Source organism: Podarcis liolepis (assembly GCF_965112155.1).
Source record: "Podarcis liolepis genome assembly, chromosome: 13".
Classification (NCBI taxonomy): domain Eukaryota; kingdom Metazoa; phylum Chordata; class Lepidosauria; order Squamata; family Lacertidae; genus Podarcis; species Podarcis liolepis.
Window position 1 is genome coordinate 13,941,843 of NC_139573.1, and position 5,375 is coordinate 13,947,217.

The 5,375-nt window shown below is 36.9% G+C and overlaps 1 protein-coding gene across 5 annotated transcripts in view; it reads left to right on the forward strand.

Moving 5' to 3' along the window:
- LOC310691346 (extracellular calcium-sensing receptor-like) overlaps positions 1-5,375 on the forward strand; it is a 168,182-nt gene that overhangs the window by 55,845 nt on the left and 106,962 nt on the right. The gene's annotated exons all lie outside the window — the stretch shown is intronic.

The following is a 5,375-nucleotide window of genomic DNA, read 5'->3' on the forward strand; positions in this document are numbered from 1 at the left end:
ACTTGGTAGATATATGGAGATTGAGACACCCCCTGGAGAAACAATTTACATTTCACTCAGGACCGAATGAATCATTCTCAAGATTAGATCAAATCTGGATATCAAACGAACTAACAGTAAGAACTACAAAAATTGAAATACAGGCCAAAATTATCTCCGACCATAACCCCATAATAATGGAAATGAAAGGGGTTGAAGGACGAACTTTCAGATGGAGATTAAATGATAATCTTTGGGATGATCAAAAATTTGTGGAAAGGATTCGGACGAAACTATTGGAGTATTTTACAGATAACTTAGACAAAGGGGTTAAAATAAATGTGGTATGGGACGCGAGTAAGGCAGTTATGAGGGGCCTGCTCATCCAACAAAATGCATGGAAAAGGAAAAATAGAGAAAAAAGAACTAAAGAGATTTTGAGACAGATTATGGATTGTGAACAAAAACTAATTAAAAAACCAAATAATGAAAGGATATTGCAGGAAATAAAATCCCTCCAAACCCAATTTGCAATGTTGATAAACAAGGAGGTTGAGTGGAACATCAAAAGATTAAGACAGAGAAATTTTGAATTTGCTAATAAGCCAGGAAAATGGCTTGCATGGCAAGTCAAAAAGAGAAAGGAACAAAACACAATAAACAAAATACAAATAAACGGAGAAGAGATAACTGAACCAAAAGGGATTAGAAGAGGATTTGTGGAGTTTTATGAGCAATTGTACAGGAATAAGGATAGAAACAACAATAGGAAAATAGAGAGATATTTAAAAGAGAAAATGGTAAGGAAGATTTCGACAGAGCAAAGAGAAATGTTAAATGCCCCCATTACCAGAGAAGAAGTAGAGGAAGTGATAAAGGAACTGAAAAGAGGTAAAGCTCCGGGCCCAGATGGGTTTACTGCAAGCTACTATAAAGAAATGAAAGATATATTGATGGTTCCGTTAGTGGAGGTGATGAATAAGACCCTAAAGGAAAAAGAGATCCCAAGTACCTGGAAGGAGGCATTTATCACAATAATCCCAAAACAAGATACTGACCCAACCCAAGTAAAAAACTATAGACCCATTTCCTTATTAAATACTGATTATAAGATTTTTGCGGGAATTCTAGCAAAAAGGTTTAAAAAGATACTAGTGAAGATAATGCATGAAGACCAAGCGGGTTTTCTACCGGGAAGGCAAATAAAAAACAATACAAGAGGCATAATTAATATAATAGAATATTTATCGGACAGAATTGATAAGCCAGCTAGTCTGATTTTTATTGACGCGGAGAAAGCCTTCGATAACGTCACTTGGGACTTCATGCTGAGGAATTTAGAAATTATGGAAGTGGGTCAAGAATTTTGGAATGGAATAAAAGCAATATATACCGAACAAAAAGCGAAGCTGATAATAAATAATGCCATAACAGAAGATATAAAAATATCTAAAGGGACGAGACAGGGCTGCCCGCTCTCTCCGCTGCTCTTTATAGTGGTGTTGGAGGTTCTGCTAAACGCAATAAGGCAAAACAAACAAATTATGGGAATATCATTAGGTTCAAATGAATATAAAATCAAAGCATATGCTGACGACGTGGTATTAACGGTAGAAGATCCCATAAACAGCTTAAAGGGAATTTTGGAGGAGATGGAGGAATTCGGGAAGTTAGCTGGATTCAAACTAAATAAGAATAAGACAAAGATGATCGTTAAAAACTTAGAACAAGACAAGATAGAAATACTACAGGAACAAACTGGAATTGAAGTAGTTAAAAAGGTTAAATACTTAGGACTCTGGCTTACCAATAAAAATATCGACCTATACCAAAATAATTATATCCCGGTGTGGAATGAAATTAAGAAAAATCTGGAGATTTGGGCAAGGATGAAATTATCGCTCTGGGGCAGGGTGTCTATGGTCAAAATGATGGTACTCCCCAAAATGCTTTTTCTATTCCAAACAATTCCGATAATAAAGGGCACAAAAAACTTTAAAGAATGGCAAAGGGTGATTTCTAGATTTGTCTGGGAAGGAAAGAAGCCCAGAATTAAGTTTAAGATATTAACAGACACTACTGAAAGAGGGGGCTTCGCCTTACCAGACATGAGACTGTACTACGAAGCGGCATGTCTTTGCTGGATTAAAGAGTGGGTAAAGTTGGAGGATACGGAGTTATTGGACTTAGAAGGGTATAAGAATAAATTTGGATGGCATGCCTATTTGTGGAGGGATAAGATAAAAGTACACAAGGGATTTTGCAGCCATATCTTTAAGGGACCTTTAATAGAAGTTTGGAATAGATATAAGAACATATTAGAACCAAAAACCCCACACTGGTTATCACCAGTGGAGTTAATAGGTGTAAAGAAAGTCAACATGGGGAAAAAATGGGGTAGGTACGATGAAATGGTATTTAAGGAAGGAGGGAAATGGAAAATTAAACCATACGACCAGGTAAAAAGATATACATACGATTGGTTGAGTTACTATCAGATAAATGAAATATTTAAAAAAGAAGTGAAAGAGAGGGGTTACGATGAAAAGATATCGAAATTTCAGAGAGAGATAATAAACTGTGATCGGAAAAATCTGTCAAGTATGTATAAAATACTGTTAGAATGGAACACGAGAGATGAGAAAGTTAAAAAAGTGATGACTCAGTGGGCAAAGGACCTCGGATATGATATTCAATTGGAGAAGTGGGAAAAATTGTGGAGAGTGAATATAAAATTTACAGCATGTGTATTGCTAAGGGAGAATATGTTAAAAATGCTATATAGGTGGTATATAACACCCGTTAAACTAGCCAAGATGTATAAAATAGAAAACAAATGTTGGAAATGTAGACAAAAAGAAGGGACGTTCTATCACCAATGGTGGGAATGTGGGAAGGTTAAAAGCTTCTGGGATGAAGTCTATAATGAAATTAAAAAGATACTAAGCTACACATTTGTAAAGAAGCCAGAGGCTTTTCTTTTAGGTATGGTTGGGAAAGATATTAAAAGAAAGGATTGTAAAATCTTCCAATATGCGGTAACAGCAGCTAGAATCGTGGTGGCGCAGAAGTGGAAGCAGGAAGAAAGCCCAACGTTAACAGAGTGGAGATTAAAATTGACGGAATATGCGGAGTTAGATAAATTAACAGGAAAAATTAGATATATGAAGGACCAAAAATTTATAGATGACTGGGGAAAATTTGCGGACTATCTGGAGAACAAATGTTTAGTAAACACAACACTAGCAGGATTTAAAGAGGCACTGTAAAATACAAAGAAGTATTGCTTATGGAAAATAATGTTTGAAAGATGGTACTAATGGCAGTACGAAAGACTGGAATGCGTTATAAAGAGATAAATACGAATGAATGTCAAGGACGTTGAAGGAAGTCCAAAAGAATGAGATGTATGAAACACGGATTTAATGTATATATATGGAAAGATTAATAAAAAAAATTTTAAAATGCAAAAAAAAAAAAAGACTGTACCTTCCATCTCTTTACATTTCCAGCATTTATTATCGGGCAAGTGATAAATTTTCGCAAGCTTGACTGGTGTCATGTACCACCTGTATATCATTTTCATTATATTCTCTCTTAAGGCATTACATGCCGTGAACTTCATACCTGTGGTCCATAACTGTTCCCAGTCAGCCATCATAATGTTATGTCCAACATCTTGTGCCCATTTAATCACAACAGATTTCACCGTTTCATACTGAGTATTCCATTTCAACAGCAAATTATACATTCTTGACAAATTCTTAGTTTTGGAGTCTAACAGTTCTGTTTCCAATTTTGATTTTTCCACCTGGAAGCCAATTTTTAAATCCAAATTATATGCCCACTTTTGATATTTCAAGTTCACTACCCTCATTCAGGAACAGAAAGCCATACTTAAATACCATTTTATCTTTATTTTGCATATTTGATTTCAGACATGGATGATTGTTTTCAATGTTCAGAAGATCAGTATCCAAACATTGGCCAGGATATATGTCTTCCAAAAGAAATAAGCTTCCTGACTTACAATGAGCCTCTGGGGATCAGTTTGGTCACTTTTGCTCTTTTATTGACCTTCATTACAGCTTTGGTGCTTAGAATATTCATCAAGCACAAAGAAACTCCCATAGTCAAAGCCAACAATCGGACCCTCACCTATGTTCTCCTTATAGCCCTCATTCTCTCCTTCCTCTGTCCTTTGCTATTCATTGGCCAGCCCACAAAAATAACCTGTCTCATTCGACAAACTGCTTTTGGAATGATATTCTCAGAGGCAGTGTCTTGCATCTTAGCAGAAACAACTATAGTGGTTCTAGCTTTCATGGCTACCAAGCCAGGCTCCAGAATGAGGAGATGGGTGGGGGAAAATCTGGCCATCTCCATTGTTCTTTTCAGTTTCCTCATTCAAATGATGATTTGTAGTTGCTCCCCCACTCCCTGATTTAGACAAGCACTCAATGACTAAAGAAATTGTACTGGAATGTAACGAAGGATCAGTCACCATGTTCTACTGTGTCCTAGGCTTCATAGGAATGCTGGCCATGGTCAGTTTCACTGTGGCTTTCCTAGCTAGGAAGTTACCAGGCAGTTTTAATGAAGCCAAGTTCATCACCTTCAGCAGGTTGGTCTTTTGCAGTGTGTGGCTGTCCTTTGTTCCTACCTACCTGAGTACCAAGGGAGAGTACATGGTCACTGCGGAGATCTTTTCTATTGTGGCCTCTAGTTTTGGGTTACTAGGCTGTATCTTCTTCCCCAAATGTTATATCATTTTGGTGAGGCCAGAGTTAAACAGCAGGGGACAGCTTATCATAAGAAAGAAATAAAGCATGACCAAGTGTATTTGATGTAGCATATAATAGCTGGACTGAATCCCCTTGTATTCATTTTGCCTCAACCCAACAAACAGTCCCCCATAGCTCATAGAGCAGACCATGTAGCTCTTCTCCTTGAACTTTCCTCTTACACAGTACTGTTATTAAGGGAAGCAGTGGTTCATGTAACCTAGACTCATAGAGCTGGAAGGGACCCCAATTCCAAGATGCAGACTACATATTTTGGAAACCCAATTGGTTACAAGGTCTTCTTTAATGAGCTTCTAACTTCTAACTTCATCAATACACCACTGGTCTTTTATTATCTAAAATAACAGTTCTGAATAGGTGACAAACACATTTTCTTCAGCAATTCCAGAGGGAATTCTAAGCATTGGGTGAATAACTACATTCCTGCTTGATAATTAACAGGGCTATAATTTGAGTCTGATTTTGGATACTCCCAGATTGCGTCGTTTTGGGAAAATAAACTACCATTTAAACAAGACACTTTTAACTCAGAAAAGAGAAAACATAGTTTCTGCATAGAACAAACAGTTGCCTTTGTGTTCAGAATGGAGG